The sequence below is a fragment of the Garra rufa genome, chromosome 4 (assembly GCF_049309525.1).
Source record: "Garra rufa chromosome 4, GarRuf1.0, whole genome shotgun sequence".
Lineage (NCBI taxonomy): Eukaryota > Metazoa > Chordata > Actinopteri > Cypriniformes > Cyprinidae > Garra > Garra rufa.
This window is the reverse complement of record NC_133364.1, coordinates 54734349-54761093: the sequence shown is the minus strand read 5'-3', so window position 1 is coordinate 54761093 and position 26745 is coordinate 54734349. Positions and strand designations below refer to the sequence as shown.

Genomic DNA, 26745 nt, shown 5'->3' with positions numbered 1-26745 from the left:
ACAGCGCCTCTATAAATTTTAGGCTTGATGTGAAAATGGCTCTGTGGCTTTATCTTTGGAAAACTTTGACATAATGACACCAAACTTTGTGTGTACGTTTGTCACCTCACACTAAACACACCACATCGATCTGATAACAGCGCCACCTGTTGGTCAAAGATAATAAGCTATTAAATCATATCAGTAGGCGTTCTACATAATTTTTCTGTAATTTTCACTAAAATCCTCTTAAAATTGCTTACTTTTCCTTATTGTTGCATTTGGTCTGCTGTTCCTGCCATCCTTAGCTCCTCATTTTCCGCTTTGAGTGCTTGGCCCCGTAATTGCTGCTTGCAGCTATATTTATTAGGGGCCAAGCACCGAAGGTGCGAAGGCACCTATTGTTTTCGTTAGAATTCTTATTATTATTAGGGGCCAAGCACCGAAGGTGCGAAGGCACCTATTGAAACCGTTAGAATTCTTATTATTATTATTATTCCGCCGCAAGTCTATGGCAGCCCATAGAACCGCTTGCGGGAAAGTTGTATAATTTGGCACACTGATAGAGGGCCGACTCAACATTAACCATAGCAAGTTTGGAGTCTCTAACTCAAACTCTCTAGCGCCACCACTTGTCCAAACTTTCACTTTCTTTTTGCTAATAACTTTTGAACCGTAAGCCATAAAATCAAAATTCCAATTTTCCCTGAATCCTTGGGTGATGCCGAGTCGAATGAACACCAAATTTCAAAAATCCTAAGGTTTAGTTTTTTTTCTATAATTTTTTGTTTATAAAACCTACTTTTTCGAACTCGTCCTAGACGGTTTGTCTGATTTTCACCAAAATTGGCTCAGATCATCTTCAGACCATGCAGGCAAAAAGTTATGGAATTCAAGTTGATTGGACAAACCGTTCTCGAATAACGCGCTAATTAATTCTACGAAAAGTGCGCAAAAACGGATGTGAGGCCATATCTCCGCAACGGTTTGTCTTATTGAGACCAAACTTGGTGTGTGTTGTAACAAGCATGACCTGAGGCTACCTGCAGTGTTTCGTCACAGTGCCACCTAGTGGTCAGGAGATATGAAAAATGGCTATTTTTGCTTATAACTTCTTAGTGCTTTGGCCAAATATCTAGAAACTGGTCCCGTTAGATTCGGAGGAGCATGCCGAGTCGAACCATATCCAATTTTCCCATGTCAGCCATTTTGGGTGTCGGCCATTTTGAATTTAGCTTTAAAATGCTGTATCTTGAGAACAGATTAACGTATCGTTTCGACCATAATTACAAAAATGTTCGGCACCATGCCCTGAATGTACATACCAATTTTGGGGCCAGCGCCACCTTGTGGTCAAAAGTTATAACGAAATTTCTAAAAATGCTAATAACTTCTGAAAAAAATGGCTTATTGTAATAAAAGTGATCTCAAAATATTCCTTGGGTCTGGCCGAGAACATTGATACCAATTATGCCAAAATTGGCCTAACTTCCTGTTCGCCATTTTGATGAATGTAGAAAACCTACTTTTTCGAACTCCTCCTAGACTGTTAGTCGGATTTTCACCAAATTTGAATCGGATCATCTTCAGACCATGCTGACAAAAAGTTATGGATTTCGTGTCGATATTCGAAACCGTTTTCATTTAACGCATCAACGAATTTGCAGGTAAGATGCCAAAGCGCATCGGAGGCTGTATCTCTGCAAAGCTTTGAGATATTTGCACCAAATTTGGTATGTGGCATTACCACCTCACACTGATTACACCACATCAATTTGGTAGCAGCGCCACCTATTGGTCAAGAGTAATGAAGCATTCATTAACCATTAGTTTTAAAATGAACAAAAATGCTAATAACTGTAGATAGCATTAGCCTATTGTAATGAAACTGGTCTCAAAATATTCCTTGGGTCATGCTGACAACATAGATATCAATTATGCAACAGTTGGCCAAACTCCCTGTCCGCCATTTTGATTTATGTTGAAAACCTACTTTTTCGAACTAGTCCTAGACCGTTTGTCCGATTTTCACCAAAATCGAGTCAGATCATCTTCAGACTGTGCTGACAAAAATTTATGGATTTCATGTTGATAGTTGAAACCGTTTTCGTACAGCGGCTCTACAAATTTTAGGCTTGATGTGAAAATGACTCTAAGGCTATATCTTTAGAAAACTTTGACATAATGACACCAAACTTTGTGTGAACGTTTGTCATCTCACACTAAACACACCACATCGATTTGATAACAGCGCCACCTGTTGGTCAAACCTAATAAGCCATTAAATCACATCAGTAGTCGTTCTACATCATTTTTCTGTCGTTTTGACTAAAATCATCCTAAAATGGCTTCTTTGTACTTATTGTTGCAGTTGGTCTGCTGTTCCTGCCATCCTTAGCTCCTCATTTTCCGCTTTGAGTGCTTGGCCCCGTAATTGCTGCTTGCAGCTATATTTATTATTATTATTCTTCCGCCGCAAGTCTATGGCAGCCCATAGAACCGCTTGCGGGAAAGTTGTATAATTTGGCACACTGATAGAGGACCGTCCCAACATTAACCATAGCAAGTTTGGAGTCTCTAACTCAAACTCTCTAGCGCCACCATTTGTCCAAACTTTCACTTTCTTTTTGCTAATAACTTTTGAACCGTAAGCCACAAAATCAAAATTCCAATTTTCCCTGAATCCTTGGGTCATGCCGAGTCGAATGAACACCAAATTTCAAAAATCGTAAGGATTAGTTTTTTTTCTATAATTTTTTGTTTATAAAACCTACTTTTTCGAACTCGTCCTAGACGGTTTGTCTGATTTTCACCAAAATTGGCTCAGATCATCTACAGACCATGCAGGCAAAAAGTTATGGAATTCAAGTTGATTGGACAAACCGTTCTCGAATAACGCGCTATTTAATTCTACGAAAAGCGCGCAAAAATGGATGTAAGGCCATATCTCCGCAACGGTTTGTCGTATTGAGACCAAACTTGGTGTGTGTTATAACAAGCATGATCTGAGGCGTCCTGCAGTGTTTCGTCACAGTGCCACCTAGTGGTCAGGAGATATGAAAAATGGCTATTTTTGCTTATAACTTCTCAGTGGTTTGACCAAAAATCTCAAAGCTAGTCTTGTTAGATTCGGAGGAGCATGCCGAGTCGACCCATATCCAATTTTCCCATGTCAGCCATTTTGGGTGTCGGCCATTTTGAATTTCGCTTTAAAATGCTGTAACTTGAGAACGGATTAACGTATCGTTTCGACAATAATTACAAAAATGTTCGGCACCATGCCCTGAATGTACATACGAAATTTGGGATCAGCGCCACCTTGTGGTCAAAAGTTATAACGAAATTTCGAAAAATGCTAATAACTTCTGAAAAAAATGGCTTATTGTAATAAAAGTGATCTCAAAATATTCCTTGGGTCAGGCCGAGAACATTGACACCGATTATGCCAAAATTGGCCTAACTTCCTGTTCGCCATTTTGATTAATGTAGAAAACCTACTTTTTCGAACTCCTCCTAGACCGTTAGTCGGATTTTCACCAAATTTGAATCGGATCATCTTCAGACCATGCTGACAAAAAGTTATGGATTTCGTGTCGATATTCGAAACCGTTTTCATTTAACGGATTAACGATTTTGCAGGTAAGATGCCAAAGCACATCGGAAGCTGTATCTCTGCAAAGCTTTGAAATATTTGCACCAAATTTGGTATGTGGCATTACCACCTCACACTGATTACACCACATAAATTTGGTAGCAGCGCCACCTATTGGTCAAGAGTAATGAAGCATTCATTAACCATTAGTTTTAAAATGATCATAAATGCTAATAACTGTAGATAGCATTAGCCTATTGTAATGAAACAGGTCTCAAAATATTCCTTGGGTCATGCCGACAACAAAGATACCAATTATGCGACAGTTGGCCAAACTTCCTGTCCGCCATTTTGATCTATATTGAAAACCTACTTTTTCGAACTAGTCCTAGACCGTTCGTCCGATTTTCACCAAAATCGAGTCAGATCATCTTCAGACTGTGCTGACACAAAGTTATGGATTTCATGTTGATAGATGAAACCGTTTTCGTACAGCACCTCTATAAATTTTAGGCTTGATGTGAAAATGACTCTAAGGCTATATCTTTGGTAAACTTTGACATAATGACACCAAACTTTGTGTGAACGTTTGTCACCTCACACTAAACACACCACATCGATTTGATAACAGCGCCACCTGTTGGTCAAACCTAATAAGCCATTAAATCATATCAGTAGGCGTTCTACATCATTTTTCTGTCGTTTTGACTAAAATCATCCTAAAATGGCTTCTTTTTACTTATTGTTGCAGTTGGTCTGCTGTTCCTGCCATCCTTAGCTCCTCATTTTCCGCTTTGAGTGCTTGGCCCCGTAATTGCTGCTTGCAGCTATATTTATTATTATTATTATTATTCCGCCGCAAGTCTATGGCAGCCCATAGAACCGCTTGCGGGAAAGTTGTATAATTTGGCACACTAATAGTGGACCGTCCCAACATTAACCATAGCAAGTTTGGAGTCTCTAACTCAAACTCTCTAGCGCCACCACTTGTCCAAACTTTCACTTTCTTTTTGCTAATAACTTTTGAACCGTAAGCCATAAAATCAAAATTCCAATTTTCCCTGAATCCTTGGGTCATGCCGAGTCGAATGAACACCAAATTTCAAAAATCCTAAGGTTTAGTTTTTTTTCTATAATTTTTTGTTTATAAAACCTACTTTTTCGAACTCGTCCTAGACGGTTTGTCTGATTTTCACCAAAATTGGCTCAGATCATCTTCAGACTATGCAGGCAAAAAGTTATGGAATTCAAGTTGTTTGGACAAACCGTTCTCGAATAACGCGCTAATTAATTCTACGAAAAGCGTTCAAAAATGGAAGTGAGGCAATATCTCCGGATCGCTTTGGAATATTGAGACCAAACTTGGTGTGTGTTATAACAAGCATGACCTGAGGCTACCTGCAGTGTTTCGTCACAGTGCCACCTAGTGGTCAGGAGATATGAAAAATGGCTATTTTTGCTTATAACTTCTCAGTGGTTTGACCAAAAATCTCAAAACTGGTCTTGTTAGATTCGGAGGAGCATGCCGAGTCGACCCATATCCAATTTTCCCATGTCAGCCATTTTGGGTGTCGGCCATTTTGAATTTAGCTTTAAAATGCTGTATCTTGAGAACGGATTAACGTATCGTTTCGACAATAATTACAAAAATATTCGGCACCATGCCCTGAATGTACATACCAATTTTGGGGCCAGCGCCACCTTGTGGTCAAAAGTTATAACGAAATTTCGAAAAATGCTAATTACTTCTGAAAAAAATGGCTTATTGTAATAAAAGTGATCTCAAAATATTCCTTGGGTCAGGCCGAGAACATTGATACCAATTATGCCAAAATTGGCCTAACTTCCTGTTCGCCATTTTGATAAATGTAGAAAACCTACTTTTTCAAACTCCTCCTAGACCGTTAGTCGGATTTTCACCAAATTTGACTCGGATCATCTTCAGACCATGCTGACAAAAAGTTATGGATTTCGTGTCGATATTCGAAACCGTTTTCATTTAACGCATCAATGAATTTGCAGGTAAGATGCCAAAGCGCATCGGAAGCTGTATCTCTGCAAAGCTTTGAGATATTTGCACCAAATTTGGTATGTGGCATTACCACCTCACACTGATTACACCACATAAATTTGGTAGCAGCGCCACCTATTGGTCAAGAGTAATGAACCATTCATTAACCATTAGTTTTAAAATGATCAGAAATGCTAATAACTGTAGATAACATTAGCCTATTGTGATGAAACTGGTCTCAAAATATTCCTTGGATCATGCCGACAACATAGATACCAATTATGCCACAGTTGGCCAAACTTCCTGTCCGCCATTTTGATTTATGTTGAAAACCTACTTTTTCGAACTAGTCCTAGACCGTTTGTCCGATTTTCACCAAAATCGAGTCAGATCATCTTCAGACTGTGCTGACAAAAAGTTATGGATTTCATGTTGATAGTTGAAACCGTTTTCGTACAGCGCCTCTATAAATTTTAGGCTTGATGTGAAAATGACTCTAAGGCTATATCTTTGGAAAACTTTTACATAATGACACCAAACTTTGTGTGAACGTTTGTCATCTCACACTAAACACACCACATCGATTTGATAACAGCGCCACCTGTTGGTCAAACCTAATAAGCCATTAAATCATATCAGTAGGCGTTCTACATCACTTTTCTGTCGTTTTCACTAAAATCCTCTCAAAATTGCTTCCTTTTCGTTATTGTTGCAGTTGGTCTGCTGTTCCTGCCATCCTTAGCTCCTCATTTCCGCTTTGATTGCTTGGCCCCGTAATTGCTGCTTGCAGCTATATTTATTATTATTATTCTTCCGCCGCAAGTCTATGGCAGCCCATAGAACCGCTTGCGGGAAAGTTGTATAATTTGGCACACTGATAGAGGACCGTCCCAACATTAACCATAGCAAGTTTGGAGTCTCTAACTCAAACTCTCTAGCGCCACCATTTGTCCAAACTTTCACTTTCTTTTTGCTAATAACTTTTGAACCGTAAGCCACAAAATCAAAATTCCAATTTTCCCTGAATCCTTGGGTCATGCCGAGTCGAATGAACACCAAATTTCAAAAATCGTAAGGATTAGTTTTTTTTCTATAATTTTTTGTTTATAAAACCTACTTTTTCGAACTCGTCCTAGACGGTTTGTCTGATTTTCACCAAAATTGGCTCAGATCATCTACAGACCATGCAGGCAAAAAGTTATGGAATTCAAGTTGATTGGACAAACCGTTCTCGAATAACGCGCTAATTAATTCTACGAAAAGCGTTCAAAAATGGATGTGAGGCCATATCTCCGCAACGATTTGGAATATTGAGACCAAACTTGGTGTGTGTTGTAACAAGCATGACCTGAGGCTACCTGCAGTGTTTCGTCACAGTGCCACCTAGTGGTCAGGAGTTATGTAAAATGGCTATTTTTGCTTATAACTTCTCAGTGGTTTGACCAAAAATCTCAAAACTGGTCTTGTTAGATTCGGAGGAGCATGCCGAGTCGACCCATATCCAATTTTCCCATGTCAGCCATTTTGGGTGTCGGCCATTTTGAATTTAGCTTTAAAATGCTGTATCTTGAGAACAGATTAACGTATCGTTTCGACAATAATTACAAAAATGTTCGGCACCATGCCCTGAATGTACATACGAAATTTGGGATCAGCGCCACCTTGTGGTCAAAAGTTATAACGAAATTTCGAAAAATGCTAATAACTTCTGAACAAAAAGGCTTATTGTAATAAAAGTGATCTCAAAATATTCCTTGGGTCAGGCCGAGAACATTGACACCGATTATGCCAAAATTGGCCTAACTTCCTGTTCGCCATTTTGATGAATGTAGAAAACCTACTTTTTCGAACTCCTCCTAGACCGTTAGTTGGATTTTCACCAAATTTGACTCGGATCATCTTCAGACCATGCTGACAAAAAGTTATGGATTTCGTGTCGATATTCGAAACCGTTTTCCTTTAACGCATCAACGAATTTGCAGGTAAGATGCCAAAGCGCATCGGAAGCTGTATCTCTGCAAAGCTTTGAGATATTTGCACCAAATTTGGTATGTGGCATTACCACCTCACACTGATTACACCACATCAATTTGGTAGCAGCGCCACCTATTGGTCAAGAGTAATGACGCATTCACTAACCATTAGTTTTTAAATGATCAAAAATGCTAATAACTGTAGATAGCATTAGCCTATTGTAATGAAACTGGTCTCAAAATATTCCTTGGGTCATGCCGACAACATAGATACCAATTATGCAACAGTTGGCCAAACTCCCTTTCCGCCATTTTGATTTATGTTGAAAACCTACTTTTTCGAACTAGTCCTAGACCGTTCGTCCGATTTTCACCAAAATCGAGTCAGATCATCTTCAGACTGTGCTGACAAAAAGTTATGGATTTCATGTTGATAGTTGAAACCGTTTTCGTACAGCGCCTCTATAAATTTTAGGCTTGATGTGAAAATGACTCTAAGGCTATATCTTTGGAAAACTTTGACATAATGACACCAAACTTTGTGTGCACGTTTGTCACCTCACACTAAACACACCACATGGATTCGAGAACAGCGCCACCTGTTGGTCAAACGTAATAAGCATTAAATCATATCAGTAGGCTTTCTACACCATTTTTCTGTATTTTTCACTAAAATCCTCTCAAAATTGCTTCCTTTTCGTTATTGTTGCAGTTGGTCTGCTGTTCCTGCCATCCTTAGCTCCTCATTTCCGCTTTGATTGCTTGGCCCCGTAATTGCTGCTTGCAGCTATATTTATTATTATTATTCTTCCGCCGCAAGTCTATGGCAGCCCATAGAACCGCTTGCGGGAAAGTTGTATAATTTGGCACACTGATAAAGGGCTGACTCAACATTAACCATAGCAAGTTTGGAGTCTCTAATTCAAACTCTCTAGCGCCACCACTTGTCCAAACTTTCACTTTCTTTTTGCTAATAACTCTTGAACCGTAAGCCATAAAATCAAAATTCCAATTTTCCCTGAATCCTTGGGTCATGCCGAGTCGAATGAACACCAAATTTCAAAAATCGTAAGGATTAGTTTTTTTTCTATAATTTTTTGTTTGTAAAACCTACTTTTTCGAACTCGTCCTAGACGGTTTGTCTGATTTACACCAAAATTGACTCAGATCATCTTCAGACCATGCAGGCAAAAAGTTATGGAATTCAAGTTGATTGGACAAACCGTTCTCGAATAACGCGCTAATTAATTCTACGAAAAGCGAGCAAAAATGGATGTGAGGCCGTATCTCGGCAACGGTTTGTCGTATTGAGACCAATCTTGGTGAGGCTTATAACAAGCATGACCTGAGGCTACCTGCAGTGTTTCGTCACAGTGCCACCTAGTGGTCAGGAGATATGGAAAATGGCTATTTTTGCTTATAACTTCTCAGTGGTTTGACCAAAAATCTCAAAACTAGTCTTGTTAGATTCGGAGGAGCATGCCGAGTCGAACCATATCCAATTTTCCCATTTCAGCCATTTTGGGTGTCGGCCATTTTGAATTTAGCATTAAAATGCTGTATCTTGAGAACGGATTAACGTATCGTTTCGACAATAATTACAAAAATGTTCGGCACCATGCCCTGAATGTACATACCAATTTTGGGGCCAGCGCCACCTTGTGGTCAAAAGTTATAACGAAATTTCCAAAAATGCTAATAACTTCTGAACAAAATGGCTTATTGTAATAAAAGTGATCTCAAAATATTCCTTGAGTCAGGCCGAGAACATTGATACCAATTATGCCAAAATTGGCCTAACTTCCTGTTCGCCATTTTGATTAATGTAGAAAACCTACTTTTTCGAACTCCTCCTAGACCGTTAGTCGGATTTTCACCAAATTTGAACCGGATCATCTTCAGACCATGCTGACAAAAAGTTATGGATTTCGTGTCGATATTCGAAACCGTTTTCATTTAACGCATCAACGAATTTGCAGGTAAGATGCCAAAGCGCATCGGAAGCTGTATCTCTGCAAAGCTTTCAGATATTTGCACCAAATTTGGTATGTGACATTATCACCTCACACTGATGACACCACATCAATTTGGTAGCAGCGCCACCTATTGGTCAAGTGTAATGAAGCATTCATTAACCATTAGTTTTAAAATGAACAAAAATGCTAATAACTGTAGATAGCATTAGCCTATTGTAATGAAACTGGTCTCAAAATATTCCTTGGGTCATGCCGACAACATAGATACCAATTATGCAACAGTTGGCCAAACTCCCTGTCCGCCATTTTGATTTATGTTGAAAACCTACTTTTTCGAACTAGTCCTAGACCGTTTGTCCGATTGTCACCAAAATCGAGTCAGATCATCATCAGACTGTGCTGACAAAAAGTTATGGATTTCATGTTGATAGTTGAAACCGTTTTCGTACAGCGCCTCTATAAATTTTAGGCTTGATGTGAAAATGACTCTAAGGCTATATCTTTGGAAAACTTTGACATAATGACACCAAACTTTGTGTGAACGTTTGTCATCTCACACTAAACACACCACATCGATTTGATAACAGCGCCACCTGTTGGTCAAACCTAATAAGCCATTAAATCATATCAGTAGGCGTTCTACATCACTTTTCTGTCGTTTTGACTAAATCATCCTAAAATGGCTTCTTTTTACTTATTGTTGCAGTTGGTCTGCTGTTCCTGCCATCCTTAGCTCCTCAGTTTCCGCTTTGAGTGCTTGGCCCCGTAATTGCTGCTTGCAGCTATATTTATTATTATTATTATTATTATTATTAGGGGCCAAGCACCGAAGGTGCGAAGGCACCTATTGTATCCGTTAGAATTCTTATTATTATTATTATTAGGGGCCAAGCACCGAAGGTGCGAAGGCACCTATTGTTTTCGTTAGAATTCTTATTATTATTAGGGGCCAAGCACCGAAGGTGCGTAGGCACCTATTGTATCCGTTAGAATTCTTATTATTATTAGGGGCCAAGCACCGAAGGTGCGAAGGCACCTATTGAAACCGTTAGAATTCTTATTATTATTATTATTCTTCCGCCGCAAGTCTATGGCAGCCCATAGAACCGCTTGCGGGAAAGTTGTATGATTTGGCACACTGATAGAGGACCGTCCCAACATTAACCATAGCAAGTTTGGAGTCTCTAACTCAAACTCTCTAGCGCCACCACTTGTCCAAACTTTCACTTTCTTTTTGCTAATAACTTTTGATCCGTAAGTCATAAAATCAAAATTCCAATTTTCCCTGAATCCTTGGGTCATGCCGAGTCGAATGAACACGAAATTTCAAAAATCGTAAGGTTTAGTTTTTTTTATATAATTTTTTGTTTGTAAAACCTACTTTTTCGAACTCGTCCTAGACGGTTTGTCTGATTTTCACCAAAATTGGCTCAGATCATCTTCAGACCATGCAGGCAAAAAGTTATGGAATTCAAGTTGATTGGACAAACCATTCTCGAATAACGCGCTAATTAATTCTACGAAAAGCGTTCAAAAATGGAAGTGAGGCCATATCTCCGCAACGGTTTGTCTTATTGAGACCAAACTTGGTGTTTGTTGTAACAAGCATGACCTGAGGCTACCTGCAGTGTTTCGTCATAGTGACACCTAGTGGTCAGGAGATATGAAAAATGGCTATTTTTGCTTATAACTTCTCAGTGGTTTGACCAAAAATCTCAAAACTGGTCTTGTTAGATTCGGAGGAGCATGCCGAGTCGAACCATATCCAATTTTCCCATGTCAGCCATTTTGGGTGTCGGCCATTTTGAATTTAGTTTTAAAATGCTGTATCTTGAGAACGGATTAACGTATCGTTTTGACAATAATTACAAAAATGTTCGGCACCAAGCCCTGAATGTACAAAAAAATTTTGGGGCCAGTGCCACCTTGTGGTCAAAAGTTATAACGAAATTTCGATAAATGCTAATAACTTCTGAAAAAAAATGGCTTATTGTAATAAAAGTAATCTCAAAATATTCCTTGGGTCAGGCCGAGAACATTGATACCAATTATGTCAAAATTGGCCTAACTTCCTGTTCGCCATTTTGATAAATGTAGAAAACCTACTTTTTCGAACTCCTCCTAGACCGTTAGTCGGATTTTCACCAAATTTGACTCGGATCATCTTCAGACCATGCTGACAAAAAGTTATGGATTTCGTGTCGATATTCGAAACCGTTTTCATTTAACGCATCAACGAATTTGCAGGTAAGATGCCAAAGCGCATCGGAAGCTGTATCTCTGCAAAGCTTTGAGATATTTGCACCAAATTTGGTATGTGGCATTAACACCTCACACTGATGACACCACATCAATTTGGTAGCAGCGCCTCCTATTGGTCAAGAGTAATGAAGCATTCATTAACTATTAGTTTTAAAATGAACAAAAATGCTAATAACTGTAGATAGCATTAGTCTATTGTAATGAAACTGGTCTCAAAATATTCCTTGGGTCATGCCGACAACATAGATACCAATTATGCAACAGTTGGCCAAACTCCCTGTCCGCCATTTTGAATTATGTTGAAAACCTACTTTTTCGAACTAGTCCTAGACCGTTTGTCCGATTTTCACCAAAATCGAGTCAGATCATCTTCAGACTGTGCTGACAAAAAGTTATGGATTTCATGTTGATAGTTGAAACCGTTTTCGTACAGCGCCTCTATAAATTTTAGGCTTGATGTGAAAATGACTCTAAGGCTATATCTTTGGAAAACTTTTACATAATGACACCAAACTTTGTGTGAACGTTTGTCATCTCACACTAAACACACCACATCGATTTGATAACAGCGCCACCTGTTGGTCAAACCTAATAAGCCATTAAATCATATCAGTAGGCGTTCTACATCACTTTTCTGTCGTTTTGACTAAAATCATCCTAAAATGGCTTCTTTTTACTTATTGTTGCAGTTGGTCTGCTGTTCCTGCCATCCTTAGCTCCTCATTTTCCGCTTTGAGTGCTTGGCCCCGTAATTGCTGCTTGCAGCTATATTTATTATTATTATTATTCTTCCGCCTCAAGTCTATGGCAGCCCATAGAACCGATGGCGGGAAAGTTGTATAATTTGGCATACTGATAGAGGACAGTCTGAAATGTCACCATAGCCAATTTGGAGTCTCTAACTCAAACTCTCTAGCGCCACCACTTGTCCAAAGTTTCACTTTCTTTTTGCTGATAACGTTTGAACCGTAAGCCATGAAATCAAAAGTATTTTTTCTCAGAATCCTTGGGTCATGCCGAGTCGAATGAACACAAAAATTCAAAAATCGTAATGTTTAGTTTTTTTTCTAAAATTAATTGTTTGTAAAACCTACTTTTTCGAACTCGTCCTAGACGGTTCGTCTGATTTTCACCAAAATTGGCTCAGATCATCTTCAGACCATGCTGGCAAAAAGTTATGGAATTCAAGTTGATTGAACAATTTGTTTTCGAATAACGCGCAAACGAATTCTACGAAAAGCACACAAAAATGGATGTGAGGCCATATCTCGGCAACGGTTTGTCGTATTGAGGCCAAACCTGGTGTGTGTTATAATAAGCATGACCTGAGGCTACCTGCAGTGTTTCGTCACAGTGCCACCTAGTGGTCGGGAGATATGAAAGTTGGCTATTTTTGCCTATAACTTCTCAATGGTTTGGCCAAAAATCTCAAAACTCATCCCATTAGATTTGGAGGAGCATGCCGAGTCGAACCATATCCAATTTTCCCATGTCAGCCATTTTGGGTGTCGGCCATTTTGAATTTAGCTTTAAAACGCTGTATCTTGAGAACGGATTAACGTATCGTTTCGACAATAATTACAAAAATGTTCGGCACCATGCCCTGAATGTACATACCAATTTTGGGGCCAGCGCCACCTTGTGGTCAAAAGTTATAACGAAATTTCTAAAAATGCTAATAACTTCTGAAAATAATGGCTTATTGTAATAAAAGTGATCTCAAAATATTCCTTGGGTCAGACCGAGAACATTGATACCCATTATGCCAAAATTGGCCTAACTTCCTGTTCGCCATTTTGATTAATGTAGAAAACCTACTTTTTCGAACTCCTCCTAGACCGTTAGTCGGATTTTCACCAAATTTGACTCGGATCATCTTCAGACCATGCTGACAAAAAGTTATGGATTTCGTGTCGATATTCGAAACCGTTGTCATTTAACGCATCAAAGAATTTGCAGGTAAGATGCCGAAGCGCATCGGAAGCTGTATCTCTGCAAAGCTTTGAGATATTTGCAACAAATTTGGTATGTGGCATTACCACCTCACACTGATGACACCACATAAATTTGGTAGCAGCGCCACCTATTGGTCAAGAGTAATGAACCATTCATTAACCATTAGTTTTAAAATGATCAGAAATGCTAATAACTGTAGATAACATTAGCCTATTGTGATGAAACTGGTCTCAAAATATTCCTTGGATCATGCCGACAACATAGATACCAATTATGCCACAGTTGGCCAAACTTCCTGTCCGCCATTTTGATTTATGTTGAAAACCTACTTTTTCGAACTAGTCCTAGACCGTTTGTCCGATTTTCACCAAAATCGAGTCAGATCATCTTCAGACTGTGCTGACAAAAAGTTATGGATTTCATGTTGATAGTTGAAACCGTTTTCGTACAGCGCCTCTATAAATTTTAGGCTTGATGTGAAAATGACTCTAAGGCTATATCTTTGGAAAACTTTTACATAATGACACCAAACTTTGTGTGAACGTTTGTCATCTCACACTAAACACACCACATCGATTTGATAACAGCGCCACCTGTTGGTCAAACCTAATAAGCCATTAAATCATATCAGTAGGCGTTCTACATCACTTTTCTGTCGTTTTCACTAAAATCCTCTCAAAATTGCTTCCTTTTCGTTATTGTTGCAGTTGGTCTGCTGTTCCTGCCATCCTTAGCTCCTCATTTCCGCTTTGATTGCTTGGCCCCGTAATTGCTGCTTGCAGCTATATTTATTATTATTATTCTTCCGCCGCAAGTCTATGGCAGCCCATAGAACCGCTTGCGGGAAAGTTGTATAATTTGGCACACTGATAGAGGACCGTCCCAACATTAACCATAGCAAGTTTGGAGTCTCTAACTCAAACTCTCTAGCGCCACCATTTGTCCAAACTTTCACTTTCTTTTTGCTAATAACTTTTGAACCGTAAGCCACAAAATCAAAATTCCAATTTTCCCTGAATCCTTGGGTCATGCCGAGTCGAATGAACACCAAATTTCAAAAATCGTAAGGATTAGTTTTTTTTCTATAATTTTTTGTTTATAAAACCTACTTTTTCGAACTCGTCCTAGACGGTTTGTCTGATTTTCACCAAAATTGGCTCAGATCATCTACAGACCATGCAGGCAAAAAGTTATGGAATTCAAGTTGATTGGACAAACCGTTCTCGAATAACGCGCTAATTAATTCTACGAAAAGCGTTCAAAAATGGATGTGAGGCCATATCTCCGCAACGATTTGGAATATTGAGACCAAACTTGGTGTGTGTTGTAACAAGCATGACCTGAGGCTACCTGCAGTGTTTCGTCACAGTGCCACCTAGTGGTCAGGAGTTATGTAAAATGGCTATTTTTGCTTATAACTTCTCAGTGGTTTGACCAAAAATCTCAAAACTGGTCTTGTTAGATTCGGAGGAGCATGCCGAGTCGACCCATATCCAATTTTCCCATGTCAGCCATTTTGGGTGTCGGCCATTTTGAATTTAGCTTTAAAATGCTGTATCTTGAGAACAGATTAACGTATCGTTTCGACAATAATTACAAAAATGTTCGGCACCATGCCCTGAATGTACATACGAAATTTGGGATCAGCGCCACCTTGTGGTCAAAAGTTATAACGAAATTTCGAAAAATGCTAATAACTTCTGAACAAAAAGGCTTATTGTAATAAAAGTGATCTCAAAATATTCCTTGGGTCAGGCCGAGAACATTGACACCGATTATGCCAAAATTGGCCTAACTTCCTGTTCGCCATTTTGATGAATGTAGAAAACCTACTTTTTCGAACTCCTCCTAGACCGTTAGTTGGATTTTCACCAAATTTGACTCGGATCATCTTCAGACCATGCTGACAAAAAGTTATGGATTTCGTGTCGATATTCGAAACCGTTTTCCTTTAACGCATCAACGAATTTGCAGGTAAGATGCCAAAGCGCATCGGAAGCTGTATCTCTGCAAAGCTTTGAGATATTTGCACCAAATTTGGTATGTGGCATTACCACCTCACACTGATTACACCACATCAATTTGGTAGCAGCGCCACCTATTGGTCAAGAGTAATGACGCATTCACTAACCATTAGTTTTTAAATGATCAAAAATGCTAATAACTGTAGATAGCATTAGCCTATTGTAATGAAACTGGTCTCAAAATATTCCTTGGGTCATGCCGACAACATAGATACCAATTATGCAACAGTTGGCCAAACTCCCTTTCCGCCATTTTGATTTATGTTGAAAACCTACTTTTTCGAACTAGTCCTAGACCGTTCGTCCGATTTTCACCAAAATCGAGTCAGATCATCTTCAGACTGTGCTGACAAAAAGTTATGGATTTCATGTTGATAGTTGAAACCGTTTTCGTACAGCGCCTCTATAAATTTTAGGCTTGATGTGAAAATGACTCTAAGGCTATATCTTTGGAAAACTTTGACATAATGACACCAAACTTTGTGTGCACGTTTGTCACCTCACACTAAACACACCACATGGATTCGAGAACAGCGCCACCTGTTGGTCAAACGTAATAAGCATTAAATCATATCAGTAGGCTTTCTACACCATTTTTCTGTATTTTTCACTAAAATCCTCTCAAAATTGCTTCCTTTTCGTTATTGTTGCAGTTGGTCTGCTGTTCCTGCCATCCTTAGCTCCTCATTTCCGCTTTGATTGCTTGGCCCCGTAATTGCTGCTTGCAGCTATATTTATTATTATTATTCTTCCGCCGCAAGTCTATGGCAGCCCATAGAACCGCTTGCGGGAAAGTTGTATAATTTGGCACACTGATAAAGGGCTGACTCAACATTAACCATAGCAAGTTTGGAGTCTCTAATTCAAACTCTCTAGCGCCACCACTTGTCCAAACTTTCACTTTCTTTTTGCTAATAACTCTTGAACCGTAAGCCATAAAATCAAAATTCCAATTTTCCCTGAATCCTTGGGTCATGCCGAGTCGAATGAACACCAAATTTCAAAAATCGTAAGGATTAGTTTTTTTTCTATAATTTTTTGTTTGTAAAACCTACTTTTTCGAACTCGTCCTAGACGGTTTGTCTGATTTACACCAAAATTGACTCAGATCATCTTCAGACCATGCAGGCAAAAAGTTATGGAATTCAAGTTGATTGGACAAACCGTTCTCGAATAACGCGCTAATTAATTCTACGAAAAGCGAGCAAAAATGGATGTGAGGCCGTATCTCGGCAACGGTTTGTCGTATTGAGACCAATCTTGGTGAGGCTTATAACAAGCATGACCTGAGGCTACCTGCAGTGTTTCGTCACAGTGCCACCTAGTGGTCAGGAGATATGGAAAATGGCTATTTTTGCTTATAACTTCTCAGTGGTTTGACCAAAAATCTCAAAACTAGTCTTGTTAGATTCGGAGGAGCATGCCGAGTCGAACCATATCCAATTTTCCCATTTCAGCCATTTTGGGTGTCGGCCATTTTGAATTTAGCATTAAAATGCTGTATCTTGAGAACGGATTAACGTATCGTTTCGACAATAATTACAAAAATGTTCGGCACCATGCCCTGAATGTACATACCAATTTTGGGGCCAGCGCCACCTTGTGGTCAAAAGTTATAACGAAATTTCCAAAAATGCTAATAACTTCTGAACAAAATGGCTTATTGTAATAAAAGTGATCTCAAAATATTCCTTGAGTCAGGCCGAGAACATTGATACCAATTATGCCAAAATTGGCCTAACTTCCTGTTCGCCATTTTGATTAATGTAGAAAACCTACTTTTTCGAACTCCTCCTAGACCGTTAGTCGGATTTTCACCAAATTTGAACCGGATCATCTTCAGACCATGCTGACAAAAAGTTATGGATTTCGTGTCGATATTCGAAACCGTTTTCATTTAACGCATCAACGAATTTGCAGGTAAGATGCCAAAGCGCATCGGAAGCTGTATCTCTGCAAAGCTTTCAGATATTTGCACCAAATTTGGTATGTGACATTATCACCTCACACTGATGACACCACATCAATTTGGTAGCAGCGCCACCTATTGGTCAAGTGTAATGAAGCATTCATTAACCATTAGTTTTAAAATGAACAAAAATGCTAATAACTGTAGATAGCATTAGCCTATTGTAATGAAACTGGTCTCAAAATATTCCTTGGGTCATGCCGACAACATAGATACCAATTATGCAACAGTTGGCCAAACTCCCTGTCCGCCATTTTGATTTATGTTGAAAACCTACTTTTTCGAACTAGTCCTAGACCGTTTGTCCGATTGTCACCAAAATCGAGTCAGATCATCATCAGACTGTGCTGACAAAAAGTTATGGATTTCATGTTGATAGTTGAAACCGTTTTCGTACAGCGCCTCTATAAATTTTAGGCTTGATGTGAAAATGACTCTAAGGCTATATCTTTGGAAAACTTTGACATAATGACACCAAACTTTGTGTGAACGTTTGTCATCTCACACTAAACACACCACATCGATTTGATAACAGCGCCACCTGTTGGTCAAACCTAATAAGCCATTAAATCATATCAGTAGGCGTTCTACATCACTTTTCTGTCGTTTTGACTAAATCATCCTAAAATGGCTTCTTTTTACTTATTGTTGCAGTTGGTCTGCTGTTCCTGCCATCCTTAGCTCCTCAGTTTCCGCTTTGAGTGCTTGGCCCCGTAATTGCTGCTTGCAGCTATATTTATTATTATTATTATTATTATTATTAGGGGCCAAGCACCGAAGGTGCGAAGGCACCTATTGTATCCGTTAGAATTCTTATTATTATTATTATTAGGGGCCAAGCACCGAAGGTGCGAAGGCACCTATTGTTTTCGTTAGAATTCTTATTATTATTAGGGGCCAAGCACCGAAGGTGCGTAGGCACCTATTGTATCCGTTAGAATTCTTATTATTATTAGGGGCCAAGCACCGAAGGTGCGAAGGCACCTATTGAAACCGTTAGAATTCTTATTATTATTATTATTCTTCCGCCGCAAGTCTATGGCAGCCCATAGAACCGCTTGCGGGAAAGTTGTATGATTTGGCACACTGATAGAGGACCGTCCCAACATTAACCATAGCAAGTTTGGAGTCTCTAACTCAAACTCTCTAGCGCCACCACTTGTCCAAACTTTCACTTTCTTTTTGCTAATAACTTTTGATCCGTAAGTCATAAAATCAAAATTCCAATTTTCCCTGAATCCTTGGGTCATGCCGAGTCGAATGAACACGAAATTTCAAAAATCGTAAGGTTTAGTTTTTTTTATATAATTTTTTGTTTGTAAAACCTACTTTTTCGAACTCGTCCTAGACGGTTTGTCTGATTTTCACCAAAATTGGCTCAGATCATCTTCAGACCATGCAGGCAAAAAGTTATGGAATTCAAGTTGATTGGACAAACCATTCTCGAATAACGCGCTAATTAATTCTACGAAAAGCGTTCAAAAATGGAAGTGAGGCCATATCTCCGCAACGGTTTGTCTTATTGAGACCAAACTTGGTGTTTGTTGTAACAAGCATGACCTGAGGCTACCTGCAGTGTTTCGTCATAGTGACACCTAGTGGTCAGGAGATATGAAAAATGGCTATTTTTGCTTATAACTTCTCAGTGGTTTGACCAAAAATCTCAAAACTGGTCTTGTTAGATTCGGAGGAGCATGCCGAGTCGAACCATATCCAATTTTCCCATGTCAGCCATTTTGGGTGTCGGCCATTTTGAATTTAGTTTTAAAATGCTGTATCTTGAGAACGGATTAACGTATCGTTTTGACAATAATTACAAAAATGTTCGGCACCAAGCCCTGAATGTACAAAAAAATTTTGGGGCCAGTGCCACCTTGTGGTCAAAAGTTATAACGAAATTTCGATAAATGCTAATAACTTCTGAAAAAAAATGGCTTATTGTAATAAAAGTAATCTCAAAATATTCCTTGGGTCAGGCCGAGAACATTGATACCAATTATGTCAAAATTGGCCTAACTTCCTGTTCGCCATTTTGATAAATGTAGAAAACCTACTTTTTCGAACTCCTCCTAGACCGTTAGTCGGATTTTCACCAAATTTGACTCGGATCATCTTCAGACCATGCTGACAAAAAGTTATGGATTTCGTGTCGATATTCGAAACCGTTTTCATTTAACGCATCAACGAATTTGCAGGTAAGATGCCAAAGCGCATCGGAAGCTGTATCTCTGCAAAGCTTTGAGATATTTGCACCAAATTTGGTATGTGGCATTAACACCTCACACTGATGACACCACATCAATTTGGTAGCAGCGCCTCCTATTGGTCAAGAGTAATGAAGCATTCATTAACTATTAGTTTTAAAATGAACAAAAATGCTAATAACTGTAGATAGCATTAGTCTATTGTAATGAAACTGGTCTCAAAATATTCCTTGGGTCATGCCGACAACATAGATACCAATTATGCAACAGTTGGCCAAACTCCCTGTCCGCCATTTTGAATTATGTTGAAAACCTACTTTTTCGAACTAGTCCTAGACCGTTTGTCCGATTTTCACCAAAATCGAGTCAGATCATCTTCAGACTGTGCTGACAAAAAGTTATGGATTTCATGTTGATAGTTGAAACCGTTTTCGTACAGCGCCTCTATAAATTTTAGGCTTGATGTGAAAATGACTCTAAGGCTATATCTTTGGAAAACTTTTACATAATGACACCAAACTTTGTGTGAACGTTTGTCATCTCACACTAAACACACCACATCGATTTGATAACAGCGCCACCTGTTGGTCAAACCTAATAAGCCATTAAATCATATCAGTAGGCGTTCTACATCACTTTTCTGTCGTTTTGACTAAAATCATCCTAAAATGGCTTCTTTTTACTTATTGTTGCAGTTGGTCTGCTGTTCCTGCCATCCTTAGCTCCTCATTTTCCGCTTTGAGTGCTTGGCCCCGTAATTGCTGCTTGCAGCTATATTTATTATTATTATTATTCTTCCGCCTCAAGTCTATGGCAGCCCATAGAACCGATGGCGGGAAAGTTGTATAATTTGGCATACTGATAGAGGACAGTCTGAAATGTCACCATAGCCAATTTGGAGTCTCTAACTCAAACTCTCTAGCGCCACCACTTGTCCAAAGTTTCACTTTCTTTTTGCTGATAACGTTTGAACCGTAAGCCATGAAATCAAAAGTATTTTTTCTCAGAATCCTTGGGTCATGCCGAGTCGAATGAACACAAAAATTCAAAAATCGTAATGTTTAGTTTTTTTTCTAAAATTAATTGTTTGTAAAACCTACTTTTTCGAACTCGTCCTAGACGGTTCGTCTGATTTTCACCAAAATTGGCTCAGATCATCTTCAGACCATGCTGGCAAAAAGTTATGGAATTCAAGTTGATTGAACAATTTGTTTTCGAATAACGCGCAAACGAATTCTACGAAAAGCACACAAAAATGGATGTGAGGCCATATCTCGGCAACGGTTTGTCGTATTGAGGCCAAACCTGGTGTGTGTTATAATAAGCATGACCTGAGGCTACCTGCAGTGTTTCGTCACAGTGCCACCTAGTGGTCGGGAGATATGAAAGTTGGCTATTTTTGCCTATAACTTCTCAATGGTTTGGCCAAAAATCTCAAAACTCATCCCATTAGATTTGGAGGAGCATGCCGAGTCGAACCATATCCAATTTTCCCATGTCAGCCATTTTGGGTGTCGGCCATTTTGAATTTAGCTTTAAAACGCTGTATCTTGAGAACGGATTAACGTATCGTTTCGACAATAATTACAAAAATGTTCGGCACCATGCCCTGAATGTACATACCAATTTTGGGGCCAGCGCCACCTTGTGGTCAAAAGTTATAACGAAATTTCTAAAAATGCTAATAACTTCTGAAAATAATGGCTTATTGTAATAAAAGTGATCTCAAAATATTCCTTGGGTCAGACCGAGAACATTGATACCCATTATGCCAAAATTGGCCTAACTTCCTGTTCGCCATTTTGATTAATGTAGAAAACCTACTTTTTCGAACTCCTCCTAGACCGTTAGTCGGATTTTCACCAAATTTGACTCGGATCATCTTCAGACCATGCTGACAAAAAGTTATGGATTTCGTGTCGATATTCGAAACCGTTGTCATTTAACGCATCAAAGAATTTGCAGGTAAGATGCCGAAGCGCATCGGAAGCTGTATCTCTGCAAAGCTTTGAGATATTTGCAACAAATTTGGTATGTGGCATTACCACCTCACACTGATGACACCACATAAATTTGGTAGCAGCGCCACCTATTGGTCAAGAGTAATGAAGCATTCATTGACCATTAGTTTTAAAATGAACAAAAATGCTAATAACTGTAGATAGCATTAGCCTATTGTAATGAAACTGGTCTCAAAATATTCCTTGGGTCATGCCGACAACATAGATACCAATTATGCCACAGTTGGCCAAACTCCCTGTCCGCCATTTTGAATTATATTGAAAACCTACTTTTTCGGACTAGTCCTAGACCGTTTGTCCGATTTTCACCAAAATCGAGTCAGATCATCTTCAGACGGTGCTGACAAAAAGTTATGGATTTCATGTTGATAGTTGAAACCGTTTTCGTACAGCGCCTCTATAAATTTTAGGCTTGATGTGAAAATGACTCTAAGGCTATATCTTTGGAAAACTTTTACATAATGACACCAAACTTTGTGTGAACGTTTGTCATCTCACACTAAACACACCACATCGATTTGATAACAGCGCCACCTGTTGGTCAAACCTAATAAGCCATTAAATCATATCAGTAGGCGTTCTACATCACTTTTCTGTCGTTTTGACTAAAATCATCCTAAAATGGCTTCTTTTTACTTATTGTTGCAGTTGGTCTGCTGTTCCTGCCATCCTTAGCTCCTCATTTTCCGCTTTGAGTGCTTGGCCCCGTAATTGCTGCTTGCAGCTATATTTAATTTTATTTCCTTTATGACATGTATTGACCATTAAATGTTGCCTCTACAAATGAAACAGGGTGACATCCATTTGCTCTATAAGAGAAGTCTCCAGCAAAAAATAGAGTTTACTGAGCTAAAGAAACAAAAGCTTCTAGGTAAATCCACCTTCGCTTTTATAGCCGTGGTCTCTCATCTTGATTCCACAAAGTAATTTACTATTACTACTCTAAAATATAAATTAAATGTGAAATAATCAAATGAAATAGAGTGATGATAGTACATTTCCCTTTTTTAGAAAATGACCTGTATGTATCTGTACGAAATCAATAAGAGAATCAAACACTGCATTATCTTTAGTTACACTGATAATATTTATTTATGGAAAAACAGTGTTACACAAACTATGTTTAAGTGACATATGCACTTTTCAAACGACAGACTGCATTTTTTTTTTTTAAATGAATTACCCTGCATCACATATATGTGCGGTCATCTTTGACTTGTAATATAATAGTACAAATTAATTGGGCAAATATCGCTGTTGCTTTCATATAAATGAAGCGGACATAACTGAGTAGCCGCGATCTAATCCTGTTTACATAAAGTAAGCCTGCTCCAGAGCAGGTTTACGCTTACGGATCTGTTGCTATGACAGCAAGTCCCGGATGAGCGTCGAAGAACCGAATGATCCAAGATCACGCAAAATCGTCAACAATCAAATCCAGCTAACTTAGTTAGCGAGGTACGAAGAACGGACCCCTGATGTCCATCATCGTTAACTTGCATTTATTTTGGTTAGATAGTATAGTATATTTAGGGTGCTTTAACCCTTTAGCGCGTACGATCACACCGGTGTGATTCGAACGTTCGCCGCATCACGTCATCAGCTGCTGAATTCAAATCGGTTTTGGCACTTTGGCTGGCTCTGAGCCAGATCAGACGCGCTGAGTGCTTGTCATTATCACAACTATTCGGTGTTTTCAACCATATAATGCTTATTTTAGGTTTCAGACATTTAAATACACATAAGTACTAGCAAAACCATACATTTATAGTTTATAAAACACACACTGATGTCTATAGAAGAAGCAATAATGATCCTACAAATATATTCTGACAACATATTTTATTGATATCATATACAGATTGTGTAGGTTACTATAACGTTCACTCTCCTCTTCTCCCAGCTCACCAGAGACTTACTTTAATGTCTTTTGGGAGGAGAGGATGAATTTGCGTGTTGTAAATCACTCAGCTCGGATACAGCGCGAACAAACATGTCGGCAGTGTTGCCAACTTTTTTCAATGGAAAGTAGCTATACCCCGCTTGAAAAGTCGCCAAAAGTCGCTAAATGACGTCATGCGCTCATCAGCATATTCATGACGTCAGTACGTTGTATTGTCTTGCGTCTCTGTGCTCACATACTGCTATTTGATGCAGCCAAATTCAATAAAACTGTTTTCATTTATATATTTCATAGATATATTGATATATTTTACGGTTTCTTTTGTCAGACAACGGGGTAAATATGAAATAGTGACTGAAACGCAGCCCATTAGGACTACATAACCATCTCTCGAAGATATATCTACACTAAAATCGTTATTCATAATCACGACATTGTCTAAAAAAATCAAATACACATACGATTAAGACAATGACTGTGCTGTGATTTCGGGCTATACTTGCATGTAAAATAGAGTTAGAAGCATCAGAATATATTTTTTTTATCTGAAAATGCTGCTTCTCTGCCGCTCACTGAACAGAGCAGACGCAGATAGAGAGAGAGAGGGAGAGCGCGCGCGCTGGGAAAGCACGACTTCACGCTCGCGCGGCAATACCAGAGAGTCTCATAAGCTAAATAAGGTTTTTCCAAGAAGTCGCTAGATTTGTCGCTAGGCGCTTTTTTGAAAAAAAGTCGCTAAATATAGCGACAAAGTCGCCAAGTTGGCAACACTGCATGTCGGCGCCCATCACCCGGTATAGATCAACTAACGCGGTCATTATAAAAGTGTTTCATCTTTTAGATACATTTACTTGCACATATTTCGAAATCGGAACATCAGATATTACATAATATAGTGAGCATGCTTGTGAATATCAACAATAAAAAAAAGGGAAAACGAAATAAAAGCGATCCATGTGTCTTAGTGTTGTTGTGGCTGCGGTGTCACATGACGCGTCACCATGGAAACAGTAATGCGGAACATTCCAAAATAACGGTCGCCTAATAAAACTCACTCTTTGGGGTTAGATAGAATATTTTAAACTCACGTGTGAAAAGGTTAAGGCCGAAGACTTTCCCTTTTTATTTAGTTAGGTTAGAGGTTTAATAAAAAGTTAGTTTAGGTTTCATTATATCATTTTTTACCTTTAATACACAGCCACGTCCAACTGTCCTGAGGACGAGCTCATCATCCGACTCGTTACATGTGAACACGCTCTGGCGTAGTATACGTAAACGTCGGAAGCGATCTGTTGCATGAATACAACACTCATTGTTTACACAGTGCACAGAGATTGTGGGTATAGCGGCTATTCAAAATGGTAATTGCGTTTATCCTGATTCTTCAAACCGATTTTTTTTCCCAGCTGTTAATCTTCACAGGCATAAAAGACAGTGTTTTTGTAACTTGATGTTTTTAATATAAACTTGTGTGTGAAAGACAACTTAGTGTAATATTCACATGCCCTGTGCCAGCCACTTTTTTCCATGTGCTTTGGAAGAGTGCGTCCAGAAAAATGTATCAGAAATTGAAACTAAATGGCTAAAGTAAGTATCTGCTAAAAATAAACAATGTACATGATAATTAAAATGCTCTAATGTCGGCACCGATAGCCTCATGGGCAATGCATCAACATGTACCACTGTTGTGCTCTGGGTGTCCTAAATCCTTTGTTTTCCTCTTCAGTAGCTTTCCCGAAACTTACTTGTGATTATATGTAAATTTAGCAAACATATCTTATGCAGTCGATTGGAAGATCTGAAAGATCCCATGCATTTACCCTACTCTTGACAAAATGAAGAGAGAAGTGACAAAAGTGGACAAAAGAGACAGAAATACAGAGACAGTTTATTGTATTTGTGATCTGATCAACCAAAAACCCAGGTGTATACAAAGCACAAATCTGCTGTGAACCTCAAGATTGTTTCTGAAAGTCTTTCCACAGTGATGGCTTCTCTGGTGTTATAACATAACTCACATCACACTGATAACATAAAACTACAGTTCTCTCATCTGTGAAACCTCATGTGGTATTTAAGTTCTGCTTTATTTCTGAAACTTTTTCCACAGTGACCACATATAAATAGCTTCTCTCCAGTGTGAAGGTTCATGTGGCTGTTAAGGTTTCCTTTTTGGTTAAAACTTCTTCCACATTGCTGGCAGGTGAAAGGCTTCTCTCCAGTGTGAATTCTCATGTGGTCTTCAAAGTGTCGTTTATAATTAAACTTCTTTCCGCACTGAGGGCATGTGTAGGGCTGCTCTCCAGAGTGAATTCTCATGTGGTCTTCAAAGTGCCGTTTTTGACTAAAACTCTTTCCACACTCAGAGCATGTGTAGGGTTTCTCTCTGTGAGTTCTCATATGGACTTCAAGGTTTTCATGTTTATCAAAACTCTTTCCACACTGATCACACGTGTAAGACTGATCTCCATTGTGAATTCTCATGTGTCTGTTAAAGCTTTCTTTTTGAGTGAAACTTACTCCACACTGTTGGCAGGTGAGAAGGCTCTCTCCAGTGTGAACTTTCATGTGGGAGTTAAGGTTTCCTTTCTGGTAGAAACTTCTTCCACACTGTTGGCAGGTGTAAGGTTTCTCTCCAGTGTGCATTAAAACATGTCTTTTAAGACTTCCTCTATGAGTGAAACCCTTTCCACATTGTTGGCAGGCATAAGGTTTCTCTCCAGTGTGAACTCTCATGTGGATTTCAAGGTTTCCAGGTTGAGCAAAACTCTTTCCACACTGTTGGCATGTGTACGGCTTATCTTCTGTCATTTGAGCCATTTTTATTGAGGAAGTCTTTTCAGTCTGTGAATAACTAAAAGATTTTTCTCCATTT

The 26745-nt window shown here is 38.9% G+C and overlaps 1 protein-coding gene across 1 annotated transcript in view; it reads left to right on the top strand.

Annotated features, from left to right (window-relative positions):
• LOC141334162 (uncharacterized) overlaps positions 1 to 26745 on the top strand; it is a 181307-nt gene that overhangs the window by 75248 nt on the left and 79314 nt on the right. The gene's annotated exons all lie outside the window — the stretch shown is intronic.